Source organism: Ambystoma mexicanum, chromosome 2q, assembly GCF_040938575.1.
Source record: "Ambystoma mexicanum isolate Mex_15411 chromosome 2q, UKY_AmexF1_1, whole genome shotgun sequence".
NCBI classification, from domain to species: Eukaryota; Metazoa; Chordata; class Amphibia; order Caudata; family Ambystomatidae; genus Ambystoma; species Ambystoma mexicanum.
In genome coordinates, this window is record NC_090924.1 from 13,238,315 (window position 1) to 13,264,480 (window position 26,166).

Below are 26,166 nucleotides of genomic sequence, written 5' to 3' on the forward strand. Positions count from 1 at the left end.
TTATATCGAATGTATTGATTGTTTGTTCGGTCCGAGCAGACCCTTGTCAGGCTCGGCCTAATGTTGGGGCGACAGGTACTTCCAGTTGGGGTGGAGTATGGGGAGGGTACGAGGGAGTTTGTGTTTAGGACAGAGTTTATTTGTTTGGTTTGCTGCTCTAAGATCAATGCGCGCAATAGGCTGGGGTCGGGTTCCAGGGGGGCGGATAAGGGGCAATGCCCGGAGATACACACAACATTACCCGGCATGTCCGATTCCCGACCACCATGACTGACCACACCGCTGAAAGCAAGAACAGGTCTATTAAGATAATGACCTGGAATGTGAATGGGCTAGGCAGCAGTATCAAGAGACGCCTTGTACTCCAATATTTGAACCGTTATACGCCCGATGTAGCCTTCCTAACCGAAACGCACCTGGCGGGCACAAACTGCAACCTCTTCAAGCGAACTAATTACCGCATCGCGATACACTCAGGTTTCTCCATGGGAGCTAGGGGGGTGCTGATCCTCGTGCACAAACGACTTCCACTGACCCTCTCATCCGTCACACAGGACCCAGGAGGTAGATTCGTTCACATAACCGCGACCCTTTGGGAGCGGCCTATATCCATGCTAGCCGTATATGCACCACCTACCTTACTCACTGCACTACTTGAAGATATAACGCCAATGTTGGCGGCGGACTCCTCGAGCTTGATGGTGGTGGGGGGAGATTTCAACGAGGTCATGCACCCAGAACTTGACCGAACACACATCCGCTCGAGAAATCCAGCTACGCATACCAAACTAGCCACGTTCGCCGACGCAATAGGCCTGAAAGATGTGTGGAGACATTTGCATCCTGGCACGAGAGAATACTCTTTCCTCTCCGGAGCACACGCCTCATTATCTAGACTTGATTACTTTTTTCTCCCGATCTCCGAATTACATCTAGCAACCGATGCACACCTCCTACCCAGAGGTATATCGGACCACTCCCCGCTCGTAATGGTGCTCAATACACACAGGCCGATTCCCCCACCCACGTGGAGGCTAAACAATTATTATCTGGGCTTCCCCGACCTAGTCGAACATATCAAAAAAGGAACAGAATCATACTTTGAACTGAACACAACCTCAGTGGATAGCCCTGTAACATTGTGGGAGGCATACAAACCCGTACTGAGAGGGGAACTCATATCCCAGATCGCAGCCCATAGGAAAAAACACGCCGCGGCGATCCGGGCGGCCGAAAAGCGAGTACAAGAGGCAGAGGTAGCTCATCTATCCCAAGACCTCCCAGAATCCCATCGCGAATTACAGCTAGCACAAAAACAGTTTCAAAACGTCGCCCTGGACAATGCCAAACAGGCACACGCAGCGATGCGGACCAGAGTGTACGAAACCGGGGATAAGGCAGGCAAAATGTTGGCGTGGCTGGAGAGGCGTGACGAGGGGCTCCGACATGTTAGAGCGATCAGAACACAGGGGAATACACTAGTGACAGCGGACCGTGACATAGCGGAAGAGTTCGCAAGCTACTACAAGGAACTCTATGGACCGCCAATCTCCCCCATTGACACTACACCCATCTCGGGAATCACCCTTCCCTCCCTGACACCTGAACAAAGAGCCCTGCTAGAAACCGACATATCGGAGAATGAATTGTCTGCAGCCATAGCCGACCTTCAACCCGGGAAAGCCCCGGGACCCAACGGCCTTCCGGTCGAGGTATGGAAGAAAATAGGCACGAGCGTAATTACACCACACTTGCTGAAAATGTATGAAACCTCCCGAAACAAAGGGTCCCTCCCACAAGACCTGAGACAGGCCACCATAGTGGTCATACCCAAAGCGGACAAACCCCCAGAGTGCTGCAGTTCGTATAGGCCCATTTCCCTTATCAATACAGAAACCAAAATTTTAGCGAAAACCTTAGCCAATAGATTGCAGCAAGTTATACCCTCCTTGATCCACCCGGATCAGTGTGGTTTTATGCCGCAGAGATCCACGCGGATGAATATACATCGATTATTCATGGCGATGGAGAATGCGACCACCATCCGAGACCCGTTGGCCCTGTTGGCCGTAGACTTTGAGAAGGCCTTTGACTCTATCAGGTGGGATGCGATCTGGGAGATAATGCAAAGGATGGGATTCGGGCCCCAGTTTATGAGCTGGGTTAAATTATTGTACAAATCCCCGCTAGCAGTCACGAAAGTGAATGGTCACGTGTCAGGCCCCTTTGAAATCGGCACAGGAACCAGACAAGGATGCCCACTGTCGGCCATGATATTCGCAATAGCGATTGAACCACTCGCTATACTGTTAAGAACAAACGAAACATGGAAGGGATTTAGATGGTCTGAAGCCTGGGAAGATAAGGTGTCCCTATACGCGGACGACTTATTGGTTTACTTACAAGACCCGGTCAGATCCTGCCCCATAGTGACTGATTTACTGCAGAAATACGGCTCCTTCAGTGGCCTGAAAGTAAACTGGGACAAATCCACCTTATTCCCACTTAAACAAGAGGGAGACTCGATCCCGCCCCAATGTCCCTACCGGGTAGAAAGGGAACAATTCAAATACCTAGGTATTCTAATAACAAATAAGCTGACTGATTATGTGCCCAGAAACCTGTACCCAGTCATGACAAGATTTGCAGAGGATGCCCGTCACTGGTCATCCCTCCCGCTGACACTACTGGGTAGAGCTGCACTCTTCAAAATGATGACCCTACCCCGCCTACTCTACATATTACAAAATGCCCCATTACACATCCCTTCAAACATATTTAGGAAAATAGACCAGACACTCCGCAGACTGCTGTGGAATAACGGTCATCCACGCATAGCCCTAGCTACACTCCAAAGATCCATATGGGAGGGCGGAATAGGACTACCCCGAATGCAAACATACTATTGGGCCAGTCAATTGATGAAAGTGAATGACCAACTACACGGCGACACCGATGCACCACACAACAAATCTCTAGAGTCGGACACTCCTGGAAAACCCATCATGCTGTACCTTTATAAGAAAAGAGACCGCGCGGCTACTCCCAACATGCGCGCACAGCTAACACAAATCTGGACAGACGCACACAAGTTCGTGGGATGGGGCGACAAACTATCGCAGGCCCAACCTCTGTGGAACAACAAGAACCTTCCAGGTGTATACACGCTCCCCAGGTGGCCGAACTGGTCCCGGCAAGGTCCGCCCATCTTGGGTGACGTTGTGAAAGATAACACCATGGTCCCTTTTGCAGAGCTGGCTCTCCGACTTGGACTTCCCCAAACCGAACATTACCACTATGCTCAACTACAACACGCACTACGAAACATCCTCCCCGAAGTGAGCCCCCTACCGGACTTCACCCCCATTGAGAGAAATCTACTCCCGGAACCAATTACCCGGAGAGTGACATCGGTTCTATATAGTGCCATAAGTTCCTTTGGCACACCAGATCTACTGTCACTGCGGACCAAGTGGGAATCGGACGTGGGGGCCATACTGCCGGAGGAATGGGTCATGACATTGATGTTCCCTAGGGAGATAGCGATTTCATCAAGGCTTAGATTGGTTCAATTAAAGATATTACACAGAGTATACTATCCCAGGGTGGCCCTACACAGATGGGGAAGAATAGATGATCCGAACTGCCTGCGATGCAAAACGGAAGAGGGTACCTTTTTCCACATCATATGGGATTGCACACATATACAACCACTTTGGGAGGCATGCTGTGCGGAACTCTCTAGAGTTATGGGGAAAACAGTTCCCAGAAACCCTAAGCTACTACTATTGGGGATAGATGATGAAATTGACCTATCTAGATATGAAAAACTGCTCTTGTTCACCACCACCGCACTTTTGAAAAGGAACATTGCTCAAAAATGGGGCTCGGACCAAATACCGAGCTATGAACAATGGAGAACGGATGTGGATATCTGTGTCGCAACGGAATACAGAGTATACGCGGCCAGAGGATGCCCGGCAAAAGCCCTGAAAGTGTGGAGGAAATGGGAAGATGCCCAATGAGGATTATAAAACAACTGGACGCTGCCTGCGGGCTCAACTAAAGCTGTCCCCCCCCCCTTTTTTCCTTTGCAAACATATGTGTACAACATCTGAAACAGCCAGTAACCCTCTCCGGCAATGCGCATGTATTGATTGTTTACGTTGTTTATTTGTTTAACCTTGTTTTTTCCTAAAAACACCAATAAAATGTGTTATTAAAAAAAAAAAAAAAAAAAAAAAAAGAATGCAGCATTGGTAATCGGTTTGTAATTTCGCCCAGTGAAGTAATAATGGGCAATTTATGACTAGCCATTCCAATGGGAAAACCGCATTATTCCTTTCAAGAGCGAAAAGCTTTAAGGTCATGTTTAATATAGGTTGTTCAACCCATTGCTTCCCTGTGACAGAACTGCATCTAGCCCCTCTCGAGAAGCATCAGTTTATAGGACACAGTTCTAACTACAAGCAGGGTTGACAAGCAAAGACTATAAACTGTTTTTGTTGATCTTGCGCTCTTGTACACCTTAAATCAGCTGCTCTGAAGCCCTCTGCAATGATCGCGTCTGCAGCGCTAGCATACCTAGGTAAGCCACGTGGGCCCTGTTTACTGCTACTGGCCCCTTTGCATCATGCCTGATGAGGACAAGTTATTTGTTCATGAAAATTGCATTTTCTAAATAGTGCGTTCAAAGCGCATCCGCATTAGCAAAGAAGCACATATTTTTTAGCCATCATTCAGTAGTCTATGTAGCCTGCCCTGGTACCCTACCATTGGCTACCTGAGATTCATCTGCCAATCATTGGCACCAGAACGCGTGAGCCGGCCTGCTGTTCCAAAGCCCACTTCTAAGGCCCCTGTCCGCTACCAGAACGCTACATGAACCTACTACCGCAACTGTACCCTCCCTGGGGCTGCCAGCTCACTCAGCAATGAAACCTGACTATCAAGACTCTATTATCTTCCTCTCCATGTGTTAGTTCCCTACTTCTGTTTACCCTCTCTCTTCCCTTCATGGACCCTCTCTCTCCCCTCTACCTGCTCCAACTGTTTTTCCCTGTTATGCTCTCTTATGCTTTGGTTTAGCACTCACCTCTAACTCATGCCTCACTTCTGTTACATAGGGTGTCTTAGCATTTGCCGTTGAAAGTCAAATTTGGTTGTGTTTTTAGAAAGTCAAATTTGGGTGTGTTTTTTAAGTCATATTTGGGTGTGTTTTTTAAGTCATATTTGGGTGTGTTTTAGAAAGTCAAATTTGGGTGTGTTTTTCACTTTGGCCTTCAATTTTAACCTGCTAGCCCAGTGACTTTTCCATACCGCTGTACCTGCATATTTCTCCTACTTCCTCCTGTCTCTACCTGCTCATGGTGTTATCTGTTTCTCCTATATATTCCAACTGCTTCTCTATCCACTATGCTTCCCTTCTCACTAAGTCTGGTAAGAATAAATTTAAAAAGGATACCTTGGCCTCCAACCCAGCTCTCCCCATCGCTGATACCTATTCCAGCGCTTCTGCCAGACAAACCCTCACTGACATCCTCTTTGTCGTTCCTTCGCCAGATCTCTGGACCCCTCATATGATCTCTGTGCTCTGTCCTGTCTCCTCCTCTCCCATTAATGGTGGCACCCGCTGGGAAGTCCTAATGGATTCTTTTGACTCATCCAGAGTCATCATTAATGTCTACATAAATGGCGCTGTCATGGTGCAAGGCCTTCAGGCCAATCTACTCCTCTTTGATAGGTGTTTGCCTCGCCTCATCAACTTCCTCTCATCTCCAGCTTTCCCCTACTCTCCTCCCTCGGCTATCCTGCCCTTTTTTCCTTCCTCCTCTGCCCCTTCTCACGCTCCCACCTCACCTCCGCAGGCCGTACCTCTGATTTGTACCCCTCCCTGGAAGGTCTTTAAGGCTGGCAACTTTCTTCATCTTGCCACTCTCAACTCTCGCTCTGCTGTCAAACACTCCTCTGACATCTGCCTCCTCCTAGAAGAACTTGACATCCTTGGTCTTACTGAGACATGGCTCACAGCCAGCTCTTTCACAAGCTTTGACACTCTCCTCCCTGACGGCTACAAGATCCTCTCCGCACTTAGATCCACCCGGCCCGGAGGGGGTGTAGCCCTGATCTTCCCTGAGTGGATTCCTGTCTCTATCATCCCCACTCAAACTTACTTCTCTTTTGAATGCCTTGTCTGTAGGCTCTCTCTCTATCTCCTAGCCACTCTCTTACTGTGTCTCCTCTCTACCAGCCCCTGGCCAAATCACCTCTTCTCTCCGAGTGGGCAGACCTCTCCTCCTCCCTCCTGGCCTCAACCACTCAATTCCTCCTCCTTGGTGACCTCAACATCCATCTTGATTCTCCCTATTCTTCATATACGCTCTTTCGTGACCTCTGTAACTCACTCTCCCTCTCTATCCTCCAATCCGGGCTGACTCATTCTGCTGGTCACACACTTGATGTCTTGATCTCCTCTGGCCTCCCCTCTGTGCTCCCCTCACCACTCCTCTCCTCTCTCCTGGAGTGATCACTGCCTCTTCTCCTCTCATCATTCCATCTCCTCCACTCAAGTCAAGCCTGCCCCAAGATTGCCACCCACCTTCGCGGACATCCGGCCCATGAAGCATGTGTCAGCCGAGGCTTTCGCTGCGACCTTCTCCCCTCCTCCTCCAGCCTGGGCTAACTCCCACCCTGACACAGCCCTGTCCCTGCTCTACTCCTCTATCACTGTTACTCTCGCAGTGTGGAATTCTTGGTATGACTCTGACCTTACTACACTTAAACATAAGTGTAGGGTGGCAGAGATTAAATGGAGGGCTTCTTGCTCATCCTCTGACAAACTGGCCTGCCGCCTGCTCCAAAGGCAATACTGAGTCTCTGTCCGCACCAAGAAGAGAGTCCACATTCAAGCCCACGTTTCTGCGGCATCTAACAACTCGGTTGAACTCTTTAAAATCTGCAAGGAGCTGGCCAAACCTGCTGCAGCCTCCACCCCTCCTCTTGCCTCCCAGGCTCTCTGGAATGCCCTTGCCTCACACTATCTCTAAAATCCAGGACATCATGTCCACCCTCTCCTCTGCTCTCCCTCCTCTCCACTCCCCTTCCCCTCCCCTTCTCTGCTTACTGACCCTCCGTCCGCTTCCCCCCTCCCTCTTTCTCATCCTTTCCTCTTTTCTCCCCTGACGAGGTCGCAAGACAAGTCCGATCTATGAAAGCCTCATCAAAACCGGTCCATCCCTGTTCCTCTAAAACCATTAAGGTCCACATAGATACCCTTGCTGTGGCCCTTGCAGATTTCTGCAACTTCTCCTTTGCCTCTGGATCTTTACCCTCCCCTCTAAAGCACACCCTTGTGCATCCTCTCCTCAAGAAACCCACAGCTGATCCTTCTTGTCTGGCTAACTCTCGCCCAATTTCCATTACTCCCATTTTGGGTAAACTCCTGGAAAAGCTAGCCATCTCTCAGCTTAACCTTCTTTCCGATTCTGTTGTCTCTCTCCATGATCACCAATCTGGCTTCAGAGCTGCCAGAAGCACGGAAACTGCTCTCTTGAACATCCGTGAAGACCTGCTCTCCAACCTCGACTCTAACATTCCCTCTGTCCTCATCCTACTTGATCTCTCCTCTGCTTTCGACACAGTAAACCATACTAACCTGCTCAACCGTCTCCGCAACAAACTGGCTATCACTGATCAGGCTCTGACCTGGCTGACCTCTTTCATCTCAGATTTACCCTCCCAGGTACGACTTGGGTCCTTCCTATCTTCTATCTCCCTCTCTACCTGTGCTGTTCCTCAGGGGTCTAACCTCTCGCCCTGGCTTTTCAACCAATACCTGCCAACTCTCGCCTACTCCATTTTCATTTTCTGCTCAAACTTCCAGTGCTATGCTGATGACACCCAACTCATTTTCAGGCTTCCTTCAGCCACCTCCTCTCCTTCCCTCATCTCTGATTGCCTAATCGGCATTCAAAATTGGTGTGCCGCCAACGATCTTTGTCTAAATGCCAACAAGATGGAAATCCTCCACATTGGTACACCTTCACCATCCTTTCCCTTCACTCTCTGGCCGTCCTCCCTTGGCCCTCCTCCTACCCCTACCTGCGAGGCTAAGAACCTCTGGGTCATCTTTGACTCCACACTTTCCATCTCCGCACACATCTCTGACGTCTATCAAAAAGTCAAACTTCTTACTTCACCTCCTTAGAGGTACTCTGCCTTTCCTCTCCTTCCCTCAGAAGCTTGCTGTCTCCCAAGCTCTGGTTCTCTCTAGGTTGGACTACTTTAACAGCCTCTTTCTAAATCTACCTGCCTCCACTCTCTGCCCTTTCCAACTAATCCAGAACAGGACTGCAAGACTAGTCCTTGGCCCCAAGCCCTGGGATCGTATCTCTCCAGCTCTGAAATCCTTTCATTGGCTCCCAGTGGATGCAAGGATTACATTTAACACACTCTGCATTGTCCACAAGGCTTACTGGGGCCTGGGTACAAAATATCTTCAAATATCCCTCCGCAAATACCTCCCCTCTCGAGCCCTTTGCTCCTCTACTTCAAACTCCACTGTCAGTTGTTTTTCAAAGAAGCAAGCTGGGGGCAGATCTTTCTCTTCGGCTGGGGCCTCCTTTCGGAACAGCCTCCTTGCCACTTTGGAACTGGTTCCGGAAGCACCTCAAGACCTTCCTCTTCGGTTCTGCTTTTGCCCCTCTTCTCCCTTTGCTGATCTGTTTTCTCTCTCAGCATCGCACATCTGTCCACCACCCTCTGTCCTTCGGGCCCAGGTACCTGCTCACCCTGCCACCCTCCCGCACTGCTTCCTGGCCACCCACTTGCACTTGGGTCTGTATCTGTACCCATACAGCCCCCAGCCACCTTTCTTCTGCACTTATCAAATACACCCTATCTCACTAACCTAGCACTTGACACTTGCTGGCTGTACTACCACTGTTTATTGCCTTTATTTATTTATTTGTACTTATTTATTATTTATTATTTATTCTGTTCTCTCCTTTGTTTCCGCACTTTCCACTTCTCCCTCCTTCCATACAGCACTTTCACCCTTTTCCCTTTCCCATGCACTTGCACGCCCTGAATGTCACTGGGCCTAGTAAGATCGTTGTTTTTGTTTTCCCCTGTTGCCCTCCCTTTGCCTGGATGCGCTCTGAAACACTTGTGTATGAGCGTGATATAAATAAGATATCATTTCATTTAATTTATTATCCCACGAGTCCTAGGAAGGCACAAACGTCTTTATTGTAGATGGCTAGACCTTCTGAATGGCCCCCATTTTAGGTTTTCTGTGGCTGTACCAGCCCCAGTTTCATTTTAAATCACAGATCATTCTCAAAAAGGCAAAGCAAGAGAACACTGTTCCAGATAAGCCTTTAGTCCTCCCTTTCTGAAGCTCTTGCTGACAAATATAGAGGACGTATATTCTCTGTTCAAGTTTTACTGTAGACAACAATATAATCGAGGTGGACTCTCTCATTCACTTGGTGGGATTGAAGGACTTGGTCCATGACCCACTAGAACTTGTCTAGAGCGCTGTGGAGACCAAAGGCCAAAACCCAAAACCAGAAGAGACCAGAAGGTGCTTGTTAGATTGGCGTCATGGAAGGAGACACAGAGAACAGATTCAAAGTAGAACAAAAGCTTTTATTGATGAAAATGTAAGGATCGAGTAAGGCCTAACTTGCCCTATGCTAAGGTGGGATTTCCCTACCAAAATAAACTAAGGAAAGTCTGTGTCAATATGTTCAACTGAAAAGTCAGTCTGTGTCCAAAACCTATTCTTGCCCGCACAACTACTACAAAACAATGTGTTGGGATGTTAACCATCAACTAAACAGCGTTCCAAAAGTAAAAATTCAGAGCTATTTCCAGCTCAAGTTTATTCTTCAGCTTCCCTTCCCTAAGTGTCAATAAGTACATTACAATGTTCAGTTTACCTTCTCTCGGACTTGAAGTAGTAAAGTTCTATAATTTTGTAAGGGTCAGGATGCTCTTCCCCAATGTTCAATAAGCGATTAAGTTCAACTCTTTTGTACAGGTCAGAATACCCTTCCCAAGTTCAATATTAGAGGTGACACAAAAGAAGTCTCTAGGAGCTTTGGTTTTGTATTTGGTTTTGTATTTCAACAATTTTTTACAATTTAAGATTCACTTCCTTTGTCTGCCACGGTAAACATCCTTGTCATCAGGTAGTGGTTCTCTGATCTTGGCACAGTTTTAGACCACACTATCCACCCATTACAGGTCACGCAACCAGGAACTTTGGATTCACGTTTCACCAGTTCTTTATTCCACAGATATTAGTTCTCTTGTCTTGGCACAGTTTCAGACCACATAGTCCAGCCATTACAGGTCACCCACTCAGGAACTTCCAGGTCTCCTTGAGTAGTTCAATATTCCATCAAACAAAATGTTCTACAATGTAGCTCGACAACTTGGTTTCTCAACCTTGATGCCCACTTTGCTCTCAAAGTCTTTTATTCAATTTGGTTTGCATAATTACTTTCAGTTCATTTGTTCTTTATTCAACCAGTTTGTTGTTCTCCTTTTCATTCAAGGTTTTAACAAATGCTGATTTTTCTTATTTCACTCATTTCAATTCTCAAAAGTGTATCCTTGTATGTTTAATTCAATTCAACTTGCCTGCCATACATTATTAATCCAAGTACTGGGAAGAAGAAGATGGCTAGGAGTAGGAAGATTGCTCCGGGAAACTGTTGTGAGAGGTCTAGTTTTCCGCTGTACCAGACTGGACCAAAGCAATACAAAATAGAGGAGGGAAACAGGTGAAGGAGATCCGCCCTCCTCAGAGGAACTGCCAGGTAGGCCAAAGCGACTACCACCAATGGGAGATAATAACGCAGTGCACGGAGTAGGGAGAAGGACAGCATGTAGTCCAAGACATGAGGACTATGCAGTTCGCTGCCTGAACAACCCTCTGGGCTTCCAAGGATCATGGGAGCTGCCATACAGAGAAGAGGCATCCAGAGAAAGACGCATAAGTCTGCAAACAAGAAACCGACAAGTCAAGACCCCCAAAAGCTACCGGAGTCTCACGCCGACGTCCCACTTCCTGGAAGATGCGAACCAAGCACAAAGGTACGTGGGCGGATTGAGAGGGGCTAGAGGCCCAGAAAAGCTGTGGAACCAGCACGAGGAGGAGAATGAGGGGTTTGGGACCCTGATAGCCAAAGAATAAGAGGGTCTGAGGCCCTGAGAGAAAAAGATACAGTCATGAAAGACACATATGCTTGTCAGGAGAGTGAACCAAGCTGTTATGATAAAACATTGCGAGTCTGGGACCAGCTCCCATATGAGAGCCACAGAATTAGAGGGTCTGGGACCCGGAGAGCAAAAAAGACAGACAAGAAATAAACATATGCTTGGCAGGAGAGTGCACCAAGCAGCCTGGTGTCTGGCACCCGCCCCCATATGAAAGTCTAAGAATAAGGTGAAGCTCATTCAAGCAAGGCTGGGGTCTGGGACCCAAGGAGATAAACGGAAGACATTAGCAGAGACTATCATTTATAATTTCCTGGGGTATGTTTGGCAGGAGAGTGAACAGATACAAGCTCCCTGTGAACAAAGAAGAAGCGTTCACGGGAAATGGGAAAAATGTTTGTGCATAATTGAGAAATTATGGAAAGTCCCAGGAAACGGTGGCAAGTCCGCTGGCTGAGTGAACATTGTGGTGTAACCTGTGAAAAGTAGCCATTGTCTGATAAATACTTCTCCTGGCCTAACAAAGTTTTCTGTTGTGTTATTTTGTAAAGAAAAACAAGCTCCTAGAACAAGAAGGAATCCAGGGGAAAGGAGCTAATCCCTGGTCACTGGAACATCGCATTGTGCAAAAGGAACATTTGTTTTGTTTATTGACAACCTGAGACATTGGGAACTTTCATCAATTTAGTTGAGAATATAGCATCCTTGCACATTAGATTTCAGTTGATGGTGTTAGGGTCGGAATTAGGGTTGTTGGACACAACAGTGCCAGACTATTTATTTGCCAACCAGATGTTTTCCTTAGATTTCTTTGAGGCAGGGAAACCCCCCTCTCACCTTTAGGGGCAGAGAGGTCCTTTTTCCAACACTTTTACTGGTTAATAAAAGTTTATGACCAAAACTATGTTACATTTCTGTCTGAGCCTTACTTCTGCACCCTTACATGATATAACAGCTATTTACAACATTTCGGTTAATGCTTGGAACCACTGAGTGTTTCTTATTTTGTAGACTCCTTTTTGCTAAGTTTAAATGTATTAAATCTTTTAACATTAATGCCCTAGAACGTTTCCAATAGTGAGGGTGTGCATTTTTATTTGTTGGTTTGTCTTTTGAAACATGCATATACCACATTTTGTGGCAGTGTGAACTTGCTTTCTACTTGGTCAAGCGGTATGTTTGTTTTAAAGATTTACTTCAAAGAGCACAGAAGAACAAGTTACTTACCAAATGTAACGTTATTTCAACTGGATGTTCCTCCCACGTATTACTCATCTTTGCTATACGTTACGCCAGCTTTCCTGCTTTGGAAACAATTTCTTGGCGTCGATGTCCCTTGTGGGCCACCGTAGCGTGTCAACGTCACCAGTAGTATAAGTAGCTCGTGCCGCGCCTGTTGGCTTCAGTTCTGTTTTATTCGTTCCATTATTCGAGGAACTATTCTGCATACCCGAGACTTCAAGCTCTCCAGAAAACGCAATGTGTAATGCACGTAAATTGTACGGTGGGGTAGGCTGGGAAAGGCCTTCTTGAGATAAAGAGGAGTATAAGCAGTAGTGCTTAACAAAAGTATGCATTGTCGCCTAAATTGCGGCTAAACAAATGTCAACCACTGGGACACCCTATGAAGAGCCACGGAAGTTGCCATGACCCTCGTGGAATGGGCTTGAAGCCCTTCCGGTGGGTCTTTCACAGCAAGTCTGTAACACTCTCCAATAGCCAGTGTAATCCACCGGGGAATAGTCTGTTTAGTCACTGGTAGTCCTAATTTAGGACCAGTATAACCCACAAAAAGCTGGTCATACTGGCGAAATGTTGCCATTCTCGCAATGTAAAAAATCAGATCCCGTTTTGTGTCTTGTCTATGCAACCTCTCTCCCTCTTTGCTCAAATGAGGAGGAGGGTAGAAAGTTGAAAGTGGTATTTTTTGTGACAAATGAAAATCAGAAACTACTTTCGGCAAGAAAGATGGTTTAACTCTCAGGACTACTTTATTCTTATAAAACGTAGTATAGGGAGGTTTGCATGAAAGAGCCTGCAACTCACTAACCCTGCGGGCAGATGTTAGTGCTACGAGAAGAGCAGTTTTCAGTGTTAATAGCCTCAACGGGCAGGAATATAAAGGCTCGAAGGGTATATATCTTAGAAATGTTAACACGAGATGTACATCCCAAGCAGGGACATGAAATGGTACTGGAGGGTACACGTTAGTGAGCCCCTTCAGAAATTGGACAATTAACAGTATTTTGAAATAAGAAACCTCTTCAGAGGAGCGATTAAAGATGGAAAGCGCTGCCAGATATCCTTTTATTGTTCCAATCTGGAGCCCCAGATTGGCCAGATGCAGCAAAAAAGAAAGCAACATATGAGTGCCGCATTGAAAAGGGTCCGCATCCTTATCCTTGCACCAGGTACTGAATTTATTCCAGCGACACTGATATAAGGATTTGGTTGCTGGCCTTCTGCCGAAAGCAAAATCTCCATTACGTCATCCAGGAGGTCCCAATCCTTCTATCTCAGCCTCTCAGAAACCATGCATGAAGGCTGAGTGCCTTGCCTCTGGATGGAGAACCTGACCTTCATTTTGCGAGAGAAGATCCTCTCTTTGTGGTATTGGAGGGCAGATGGACATGTCCAAAAGGTCAGGGTACCATGTCCTCCTGGCCCAAACTGGAGCAATTAGGATCATTGTCTTCCTGAACTTTCTTACATGAGGAATCAGGGGGACTGGAGGAAACTCCTACAGAAGTGAAAATTCCCAGTCCACCACAAACACGTCTCCTAGAACTCTCAAAGGGGGAAATTCCCTTGAGCAGTACTGATCGCACTTCCGGTTGGTAGCGGTCGTGAACAGATCCACTTGAGGAGTTCCCCAAAGGGTGAAGATCTCCTGAAGGACTTCCGGAGCTATGCTCCCATTTGTGGGAGATTGTACTCTGGCAGCTTAGAACACTCTCCACCGTGTTCTGCTCTCCGGCTAGATAAACTGCCAGCAGAGATTCCTTCTTGAATGGCCCAGAACAAGGAGTTGCATTGCCCCTCTGCACAGTGGTAGCGACCCTACGCCTTCTCTCTTATTGAGGCAGTACATGGCCACTGTGTTGTCTGTCATTATCAGGACATTCTTTCCCCGTACAGAGGGCAGAAAGGCCTTCAGAGCTAGTGTGATTGCCCTCAGCTCCAAAAGGTTGATAGGTAGTTTGGACTCTGATGGCGACCAACAACCGCTGATTGTCAGTTCGTTGGTGTGGGCTTCCCACCCTGTGAGTGAGGCGTCCGTCACTACAATTATCTCCGGCCATGGTTGCCAAAAAGATTGTCCCTTGAGAACGTTGTCTTTGCTAGTCCACCACATTAGGTCCTGAGCAACTCTGCTCGGAACTTGCAGAAGATCTGACATGTTCCCTGAAAATTGGGACCACTTGGTCCTGAGGGCCCATTGAAGGGATTTAATTCTCAATCTGGCCTCTGGCACCAGAAAAATGCAGAATGCCATGAGTCCGAGCAACTGCAAAGAATCGAAGGCCGAAAGACGTTGGGCACTCTGGAACTTTGCTACCATCTGCTGAATGTGTTGAGCTCTCACTTCGGGGGCGAGGCTTTCCCAGAGGAAGCGCCCAAAATCGCCACAATGAACTGGACTCTTTGGAATGGTATCATATGGGACTTCTTGTAATTGAGGGAGAAGCCCAGCCAGTCTTGGGAGTGGCAGGTGATGCTGAGATGTTCCAGAGCCTGTTCAGAAAAAACGTGCCTTGATCAGCCAATCGTGCAGGTAGGGGTAGACTTGAATTCCCCCTCTCCTGAGGTTTGCTGTCACTACTGCCATCAGTTTGGTGAAAACACTCAGGCGGAGTTCAGCCCGAATGGCAGAACTCGAAACTGATAATGAGAACCACCAACCTCAGGTACTTTCTGTGCTTTAGATGGATTGGCACATGAAAGTAAGCATCCTGAAGGTCCAATGATACCAACCAATCTTGAGTTGGAGAGCCTGAAGGGTCTGAAAAAGGGTGACCATCTTTAACTTGTACTTCCTGAGGAACTTGTTCAAGTTTCTTAAATCCAAGATGGGTCTCAGTCCTCCGTCCTTCTTGGGAATGAGAAAATAGGGGGGAGTACCAACCCTTGTTCCTCTCTGCTACAAGTGCGTGTTCTATTGCACCTTTCTAAAGCAGGGTTAAGATTTCCTGCACAAGGAGCAGATCTGGAATTTTGGTTCCCGGTGGATGATCCAGAGGCCTTATTAGAAAAGGAAGGCAGTAACCTTGGGATACTGTTTCTTGTGCCCAAGCATCTGAAGTAATGCCCCACCATTCTTTCAGATGCTGAGAGATTCTGCCACCCACCAGGGTCTTGTGGGTCAAGGGCTCAGAGTAGCTTAGAGGCGGGTCCAGTAGCAGCTGAGGGTAAAGATGCCGCTGCTGGGGCTGCTTTTACCCCCTTATCTCGTCCACTGCGAGGGAATCTTCTTTGTCCCCTTTGTGCGGCCTGTCCTCTTCCTCTACCAACTGAGGAATAGTATCAAAAAGGACGACCTCTTCAGGAAGATGAGCCCAAATAAGGTTGTTGAGGTTGCCGAATAGTGGCGCTAAGGCACTACGCCGCTTTGGAGGTCTGCAGCTTCCCTAGACTCATCTGCCTTGCTGCCGAACAACCTCGAGCCGTCAAAGGGCATGTTGAGCAGTCTGGCCTGCATGTCCGGTGCAAACCCTGACTTTCTCAACCACCCAAATCTGCATAGCACAGTGCTTGCAGCCATGGATCTGCTAAAGCTGTCAGCAGTATCCAGTCCTGATTGGAGACATTCTCCCATCGCCTCCTTGCCATCCTTAACTAAATTCAGAAGGCCATCCCTTTCTTCGCCTTCTGGAATATGTTCAGCCGCCATACTAGCACAGTCTCACAGGGTATGAGTAAACCTGGCCAGGGTACAGGTGACACAGTGGACTTTAGGGCCATACTGCCCGAGGTAAATACCTTGCGAGCTCATGCATCCACTTTTCTATCATCCCTATCTGGGGGGATAGAAGGATAGGCAGACTGCCTGGTGGAAGTAGCAGCCTGGACTACCAGACTCTCAGGCATAGGGTGTTTGCTGAGATAGTCAGGGTCACTGGATGATGGTCTATATTTCCTAGGGAAACTGCTGTTGACAGCAGGACCAGACTCTGGGGCTTCCCAGTTAGCTACCACCTTCCTTAGAAAGGCCTTGTGGGGGGGCGCTGTTGTGCATCTCGCGAAATGGCCGCAGTCTGAGAGTGCTCCGGCAGAGGCTCTGGAAAATAACATGCAATCCTGTGTTTTGGCCTTGTTGCTGGACGTGTGAAGCAAGGAAGCAACTTTGGAGCGCCTGCCACACATACTGCTGAGGATTCGATGTGCGGGAAGTTAGAGGTGATTGTGTTATTGAACATTATTGTGGTGGCTCGCCCCCCCCCCCCCCCACGGTGGCCGCCATTCCCGCCTGAGACGAAGACCCGCCGCCTCATCCTGGGCCGATCGTGGAGCCGGAGTGCTTTTCCGAGCTCTGCCTGCTAATGAGCTCCTGTGCCGCCCGCGTCGCTGCCCCCGGGGGCGGCCGCCTTGTGGGCTGTGACCGGTGGTGAATCTGCTGAGCGTGCATCAGCGCGTGGGGAGCTCGCATCCATTCCGGGCTCCAGGCCGGGCGGCGGTGCGGCAGAGGGCAAACTTCGGCCGCCTGGCAGGGTGGACTACACGGGGCCCCAATCTTCTGGATGGCGCTGGTGGCAGCCCTAACCCGGCTCAGGTTCTCGTTGTGGCCTCGGAGGGTGGAGGTGATACGAGGCGGGGGTGCCACCGCATCAACAACCAGCGGTGAGTTGGGGGGCAGGCAGGGGGGGTGAGACAACAGCACATGCTGACCCCCCAATTGGCTAAGTGTCCCCCACGACATACTTGGCAGACTTTGGCCCCCTCACCCCCCTTGCTCGGAGCAAGGTGAGGTGCTCCCCCAGTGGCCCCATGGTACAGGGGCTGCTCACAGCTCTTCCAGCCCCATTGTTGTACTAGCTGACCCGGTGCTAACGGGGTGCCATGGCGGGGGGGGGGCGCTCGGAACTCAACTATCTCCCAACACCTTGCTCAAGGGCGGCATCTGGACAACAGCCTTAAGGCGGATAATAATTTGGCGACGTGAGCAGTGGAACGCCCTATATTTCATTGTGATTGCTCACTAACAGTGCCGAAGTGCCTCCCCTGGTCTGGGTATCTTGTTTCTTCATCGCTCGCCTGACGATCTGTTGACTCCTGTCCCCTGGCCTACAGACTATGCCTGGACAACTGTCTTGTGACGGTCAGCATAGGGGCGATGTGAGTGGTAGGGTGCCCAAATATTCCACATAGACTGTTCAATATCAGTGGCTTGTGACTGTCATGGCCTGGGCATACTATCTGCATACAGCGTGGCCGGTGTCCTACTGACGTGGGCGGCCCTCCCCTTGATCCTTGCTCCGCTGTAAGCACCACAAGACGTGGAGGACGCCAAGGTCTCGACCGGCCTACCCCTAAAGAGCTCGACTGCATCTGGGTTTAAAAGTCATCCACACTGGGGTCTGTAACCCCCCCTTTCTCCTTTTCCTCCTGAGTGCCTGTGGGGTCATCTGCATTTAATACACAAATACATTGTGGAGGCACCCGAGGTATGGGGAACCAGAAGAAACAGTCAAAGATGGATCAATATGCTCGCTCCGACCCTTCACAACAAGGCGACGACCCAGGTTCCTCTCAGCTGGACATTTCTACGATTAATCAAACGCTACTGGCGCTTAAAAGTAACACGGACAGTCTGAGTGCAAAAATAGACGCACTTACTTGTTAAGTGGATGTCTCCGCAATTCAATTTGATAAACTGTGCGGCAGGATGTCTGAGGCAGAGCATCGGATTGGGACTGGTGAGGACAAGATTGCGGCAGTAAGGGGCGTGGCTTGATGGCTACGTGAGAGGACGCTCCTTGGAGGAGCTCCCGATGATCCGATTTTGATCCTGGGAAGTAGTGATGGTTTTCGGCGGACTTTCGAGTCCACGGTGCATCCAAGGGTGCATGAAAGTGGGGGGCACATGGTGAGTGCCCTCCCCACCAGCGAGACTGCATATCCACAGAACTAGACTTCGAAGAAGGTGGCGATCGCGCAGTGGAAGGGCAGCACCCAAGATGGCCACTCGTGGACAAAGGGCCATAAATGGTCCGTGGAGCTGAGGAAGACAGAGCCGGCCGGAGCGGGGTGAGCCCAACTAGAGGGACACGTCGCATGCATCTCTGGCTGGTGGCAAGAACATAAGTGCCCCGCAAGGCGCTCCGCAGCGCCGGAGACACAGCTGGGCGCGTGTGCCCAACCGACGCAGCAGGATGTCTTCTGAGGTGGTGCGACCCCGGATCAAGCAGCCCACGATGGAGGCCTACGCCAGGTCGCCCCCGGGCGCGGAAGGGGGCAAGATCAAAGAGGCCCCTGCAGCGGCGACGGACCCACCGGGTACTATCCAGGAGGTGCTGGCAGCAATTGCCGACTTGAAGGTGGCTTGGGAAACGAAGTTGGGCCTGGCCATGAAAGAGCAGCAAGAGGGCCTAAACCTTAAGATCGGAGCGGTCCAAGAAGAGGTGAACCTGTTGCGACAGGACGTGCAAACGATCGCGGAGTGCACTGGGGAACTGGAGAAAGAGTTGGCCCCGACAACGGAGGCGTGCAATGCACATGCTAAGGAGCTTCATGCCCTCGTGCAACGAGTGGGCAATCTGGAGGACAGAGCAGAGCAGGCAGAGGGGCGCGCCAGGCGCAACAACATTCGCATTGTGGGTGTTCCGAAAGAAATGGAAGGACCGAACCCCACGGAATACGTTGAAACCATGCTCTTGCAGGAGATTACAGGCGGGGAGCTGACCCAGGAGTTCGCGGTTGAAAGGGCGCATAGGGTCCTGACCAGGAGACCGGCCCCAGGAGCCCCCCCGCGGCCGTTGATCGCGAAGATCTTGAACTATCGTGACCGCGAAAAGATTCTCAAATTTTTCCGGAAAGCAGGTACAATAGAAAGGGGGTCAGCGAAAATAACGGCGTATCCGGACTATACGCTGCTTGTATAGTCAAATGAACTTTGGATCAGTGAAAAGGAGGCTCAGAGAAGCAGGCCATCACTACATGTTGCTCTACCCCGCTAGGTTAAAGGTGTTTTATAAGAATAGATCCCTCTTCTTTGAGACGCCGACCGAAGCGATGGAGTGGCTGGATATGCAGGGTCGACCTCAGGAACCAGATGCCCAGACAGAAGCGGCTGGAGATAAGTAGCACGTTGCTGAGGCACCCGTGAGGCCATAGTTATGACATTGGGACTGGAATATAGTACGATATTGTGCTTGTGGGGAGGAAGTCGTGGTATCTGCCGGCGGGTCCCGTTGAATGCACTTCTCCTAAATAGATGACTGGGAGCTCCTGGGAAGCATCCTCTGAACCCAATAGAAGTACACTTAGATAGGTCACTGTTAGATAGGTGACGGCCCGCGGGGTCCTTGTCCTCGGATACGAGACAGGTCCAGACGTGGGTAGGCCTGAGATCCAGGGATGGAGCTGGGCTATTGTTGGGGGTTGGCAGGGAGGGGGGGGGAGTTGTGTGCAGTGGTGTGAAGTTGGGGGGAGGGGGGTATTGTTTGTGAATAGAAGGGAGAGAGCCAGAAAACGAACTAGCACGGGGAGCGTTATGGAAGGGATGGGATGGGGATAGTCCGACCAGATGGCATCGGGTAATCTCAGAATTGTGACCTGGAATGTACGGGGCCTCAACAGCTACCTGAAACGTAATAAAGTGATGCTGTACTTAAAGAGGATGCGTGTAGACATAGCCCTGCTGCAGGAGACTCACCTTACTAGGGAAAGGCTGGAGGTGATCAGGAGAAAATGGAAGAGCAATGTTGTGGGTGCGGCGTACTCGGCGTACGCTAGAGGGGTTATTACTTGGGTGGCGCCTCATGTGCCGTTTCGGGTGCTTGACTCTACGGTGGACCCAGAGGGTAGAATGTGGTGGTAACGGGTCTCCTGGAAAACAGGGAAGTGCATATCATAAATTTGTATGCCCCCAATAACAACACAGCGGCTTACTTTAGTACCCTCTACAGTAAACTTGGCCCCCTGGCAGGGGGTACGGTAGTGTGGGGGGGGGACTTTAACTGTACCATGAATCCCAGAATGGATAGGTCCAAGGACAGGGTAGGGAAAACGGCACTGGCGGCCAAAGCGCTGGGTACCTTACTGAAAGACCTAGGCCTGGAGGATGCGTGGAGAAGGCTGTATCCCGCGGATAGGCAGTATTCACACTTCGCAGCGCCACATGATTTGCACACAAGGCTAGATTACATGTTTGTAACAGCCGAGATAGAGAGAGACATAGAGGGAGCGGAATACAAGGCCCGAGTACTATCTGACCACTCGCCCTTGGTGGTTGACTGGAGACACCAGCCCCCAAGACCGCAGATACCTACATGGAGACTCAGGACCGAGGCTCTGCAAGACGAGGGGTTCCGGGAGGGTCTGAGGGATGCCATCGAAGAATACTTTGATATAAATACGGGAAGCGTAAGCTCTGTGGGCACACTGTGGGAAGCGTTTAAGGTGGTGGTGCGTGGGGTAGCCATTTCCAAAGCTAAGGGGCTGCAGGGGGGTATCGAAAGGGAACTCCAAGAAGCAGAAAGGGAGCTAGAGGATCTCACACGTTGTGAGAACACCGCTTATGATAACAGAACCAAAGTAAAGGAGCTACAGTTGTCCTGCAGTGCACTCTGGGATAGGCTATGCAGACTCAATTACAGGAAATATACGGAGAGGATACACGCAGGGGGCGACAAGCCGGGCAGACTGCTGGCCTGGCTGAATAAGAGTGAGACCCCCCCGCTCGGTGATCAGTGAGATTAAGGATGAGAGAGGTTGCATCTGCAACACCCAGGAAGGGGTAAAATGAGGAGTTCCTTAAGTTTTACAGACACTTGTATGAGGACACGGGGGAGGATGTGTGTCAAGACATACTGGACACATTGGAGGACATAGAGCTGCCCACCCTGGATGACCTAGAATGCGCGGAGTTAGACGCACCTGTCACCTCGGATGAGCTGGAGGTGGTGATTCAGAATCTGCCCACTTGCAAGGCGCCTGGTTCGGATGGGCTGCCTAGTGAGTTCTACAAAACATACAAGCAAGAGCTGCTTCAGCCACTGCTTGCCACTTTCAACGAGGCCTATGAGCAGGGGGAACTCCCATTGTCCCTCTGCGAGGCTGTGATCATCCCACTCTTGAAACCAGGCAAGCCGGCCGTGCAGTGCGGGTTTTACAGACCGTTGTCCATGCTTAACCAGGACAGCAAAATACTTACGGCAGTGCTGGCTAATAGACTGAAGAAGGTGATTGGGAAACTGATACACCCAGATCAGACGGGATATGTTCCAGGCAGGAACATCACCGATAACCACAGGAGGCTACACCATATCATTGACCAAACTGAGGAGGACACGGGCGAGTTGGCCATAGTGTCGTTAGACGCGGTCAAGGCCTTCGACTCGGTACGATGGCCCTGGCTGAAAGCGGTCCAGAAGGGGTACGGAATGGGACCTGGATACCTCAGATGGGTCTAGTTGTTTTACAGCACCCCGATGGCGAGAGTCAAAACAGGGTCCACAGTCTCAGATACCTGGCAACTTTGCAGGGGGACCAGACAGGGATGCCCCTGGTCACCCATGCTATATATACTGGCATTAGAGCCGCTGGCAATATGCCTGCGACAACAATATGGGGAGGTGGGCATAAGCACTGTCAGTGGAGGGCACCTGATATCACTATATGAGGATGATATGCTCCTTTATTTGCGTTATCCAGAAGAAAATCTGCAGTATGTGCTGGAGGTAATAGAACGGTACGCCACCCTTTCGGGCATATCGGTGAACCCTAGAAAGTCTAGTAGGTTTCCTTTGGGCAGATACAGGAATGTCCCGGTACAGAGGCTGCCTGTCCTGCCAATACCATGGCAGCCTGTGACATTTAGGTATTTGGGAATAAATATTTACCACAGGGTCGAGCAGAACACAAGCATAACACGGAAAAAACGATAGAGGGGATCAAGAACAGCATGGTATTTTGGTCTAGATTGCCCCTGACCATGATGGGGAGGGCGGCCTTGCTCAAGATGGTGGTCCTGCCCAGACTCTTGCACTTTTTCGTGAATGTCCCGTTTTTGATACCTAAGAGCCTATTCGCGAAACTTCACAGCGTGTGTAGGGGTTTCGTGTGGGGCAGCTCTAGGAATAGGGTTGCTCTGTGGAAGCTACAGAACCCATGTGACAAGGGGGGATAGGCCTGCCTAATTTTGAACTCTATTACCTGGCGGGGCAGCTGCAGTATGTGGCCAGGTGGCTTTCGGCTGAAGACTCGGCGGAAGCTAGGCTTCTGCGTGGAGACTCAGCCCCATACTTTCTGATGGAAGTGGTGTGGTTGCGCAGAGACAAACTGGTGGGCAGGGGGCGGCTACTGAGGCTGGGCTGGGAGATCTGGCACAGGACATGGAAGATTGGGGGGGATTCGGAGCCGTACTCCCAGCAGGCCCCTTTGGCGGCGCTGTGCGGGAGCGACTCTCAACTACTTGAATCGGTCCGTAGATACTGGGAACAGGTAGGCCTGGCCACCCTCGGGGACATATGGCAGGAAGGGGAGGCATTGGACTTTCAGAGGTTGCAAGAAGAGACGGGCGTGCATGGTGGCCAATATATAACCTACACTAGGCTTGTGAAAAAGACTAGAGAAAGATGGCCTGAGACAGTGCTAGCGGAAGACCCCGATGCCTCCCTGGAAACTATGTATGATGTATCGGAGGGCGGGCACGAAATATCGAGGATATACGAGCTCCTGCGAGTAAGGGCAGGGAAGGAGTTGCTTCAATTGAGACAAGATTGGGAAGAAGAGGTGGGAGGACCCATGACAGACGGGCAATGGGAATGGGCCCAGAGGTACCATAAAAAGGTGTCCCGGAACGCGAGATTCCAACAACTTCAATTGTACGTTACCCATTGGGGTTATTTGACTCCCAGGAAGATTGCAAAGTTTGGGGGACCAGCTACGCAGCAATGCCCCAGGTGTGGGGAGGTGAATGCGGGACTGCTACACATGTTTTGGGCTTGCCCGGAAGTGCACAGATTTTGGGACGAGGTTAAGACGAAACTGGCTGGTGGGGGGGTGGTGCTGGATGTGGAATCGGCCTGGTCATGCATGCTTGGGTTTTTTCCTAGACCCCGACATTCAAAACACATAAGCAAGATGAAGGACCTGGCTTGTGTTTTGGCCAAGCGCAGGATTGCCATGGGCTGGAAGGCGGCCCACAGACCTAGGGTGGAGCTATGGTGGGCGGACCTCTTGAGGTGGGCGGAAGCTGAATCTGTAGTCTGGTTTGAAGCAGTCACTGGGGGGGGGGGCGAGGAGGAATTAGGGCCCTTGCTGGCCTGGCGCCAATTGGTGGCCTCTATGGCAAACCCTCATCAGGGTAACAACGGAACAGAGGACCCGGATGATGACTGCCTAAGTACTGTGCTACCTGATGATGCTCCTGTAAACGACATGTGAGAACCGGCTCTAGTTCAAGGGGGGGGTTGGGGAGTTCTAATGAAAATGTGTTGGTCTAATGATGCTTTCTATGTATTGAAACAGTTGTAGTGTGTTTGTTTGACTTCAAAATAAAATAAAAATATTTTTTTTTAAAAAGATTGCGGAATTACAGCGAGAGGTGGCCTCTTTGCAGCAAACGGTCAAAAAGGTGGTGGCCAAGAACAATGACCTGGAGGGAGGTCAAGAAGAAATAACATTAGGATCATTGGGGTTGCGGAATCCACTCCAATAGACAGCATGGAGGTGTTTGTGGAATAACTACTTAGAGAGATCCTGGACAATCCGCCAGTCACAGACTTGTTCATGGTGGAGCGTGCCCACAGATCCTTGGCGGCAAGACCACCCCCTGCGACCCCTGAAAGGGCTATAATTGCTTGCATCTTTAATTATCGTGACTGGGACACGCTGCTTCGAGCTGCATGTGATAAGGGGTCCCTGAGGTGGGGCTCGGCAACTATCAGATTGTTTCCAGATTTCAGTCAACAAGTACAGGAGCTACGGAAACCTTTTCAAACGGCAAAAAATACCCTGAGAAAGAAAAACGTACGGTATTCAATAATGTACCCTGCTAAACTCAGGGTGGAGCATGAGGGGAAAACCATATTCTTCACGTCTTCTGAGTCAGCGGAGAGGTTTGCCTTGGAAATTCCAGCCCCGGGGGCCTCGCCTCACCACTCTCACTAACCGGACTTGAGGGGCTTGTGCCCCCTTTACACTTGTGGCCAGGTCCCAGATCTCCAACTACGGGAACTCCTCACACACGGTTAGGCAGAATCCTGTGCAGTACCCTTTGGGACCACTACACACAATTAAGACTAGAGGTGGCAATACAAGTTTTACCTTTGGTACAAGCCTGTACTACTATGTCAGAGTGGTAGCAGTGGCGGAGCAGCCAGGCTTATCTCAAGAGTATATGAGCAGTAGCAGAGATTACACAAAGGGACCACAATTACAGTGATTCAAGCAAACAGTGACTCAAGGTTTCAGGTAGAAAAATATAAGTACATTTATTTTTAAACCATTCGTTATAAACACAACACTTCTATTAAACTCAAATAAAAACCACACGTTAAATATACTACAACTAACCAATTCGCTTTGTACAGTAAGTCTCAAGGTAAGTACCCTGTGTTTGAATGAACCGGTGTTACGAACAAAACACGTTACCGCGAATACGATTGCGATCACTTTTTGACAGTTCGGTCCACATGCCAATCAACCAGACCTTGTCCTCCAATCCATCTGCTACTTGTATCATTTTCCCTACTTGTCTTTTTATCTCTTTTCAAGAGTGTGCTATGGCTGGGCAGCTCCACCATATGTGGTTCCAGTCTCCTGGCACTGAGCACCCCCTCCAACATTTGTCGCTGGTGGCAGGGAATATTACATGGAGTCTCTCCGGGGTGTAGTACCATTGGAGAATTACTTTCTGCCACATTTCTCTCAGTTGTATGGATCGCGTCAGATTGGGGATTTTATTCCATAGGTCTTGCCACTGATTCAGTTTTATTGGCTCCCCCAGTGTCTTCTCCCACCTTTTCATATACCTCCATTGGATTTCTTCTCCTTGTTCGTTTAAGAGATTGGAGAACCGCTTGTGGGAGCCTGTGTCCGTTGTCATGAATGCTATGAATGGGGTCAGCTGTCTGGTGGCTGCTCCTTTATTTGAGGGGGTTGATAGCCAGCGTCTGAGCTGCGTGTATTGGTATTCATCTGTGGGTTTTATCCCCACCTCTTGTATACAGTCTTGAAGTGTCATAATGTCTTGATCTTTGTACATATCCCGGATTTTGGTGCACCCGGCCTGCATCCAGCTGTGGTACGCTGTCTGTTCCATTTCCGGTTGAAGTCTGGGTTCCCAAACATTGGGGTGATGGGAATGTCGTGAGGGCGTCTCTTTTGATCGCGCTGTCCCATGCTTCGATTCCCGCTCCCATCACTTCACTCACTTTAGTGTTTGGATGTCTGTATCTTTTATGCAGCCACAACAGATTTGAAAGAGGGGCGCCCGCCACTGCTCTGTCCTGTTGCACCAAGATATGTTGGGAGAGAGGGGGTGTTCCATCCATTCTTTTATGACTCGAGGTTGCGTTGCTTCGTAATATCTTCGAAAGTGGGGGAGCTTAAGTCTTCCTTCGTTCTTCTGAGCTGTTACGGTTGTCATTGCAATTCTTGGTGTTTTGTATTGCATATAAAGGTGGACACCATTTTGTTGACCACCCTGAAGAACTTTCTTGGAATTTTTATCGGGAGCGTCTGGAAATAATAAAGCAATTTAGGAAGGACTGA

The 26,166-nt window shown here is 49.6% G+C and overlaps 1 protein-coding gene across 3 annotated transcripts in view; it reads right to left on the reverse strand.

The window, feature by feature from the left end:
* Positions 1 to 26,166, reverse strand: part of LOC138569113 (cyclin-dependent kinase-like 4) — a 1,540,933-nt gene that overhangs the window by 811,519 nt on the left and 703,248 nt on the right. The gene's annotated exons all lie outside the window — the stretch shown is intronic.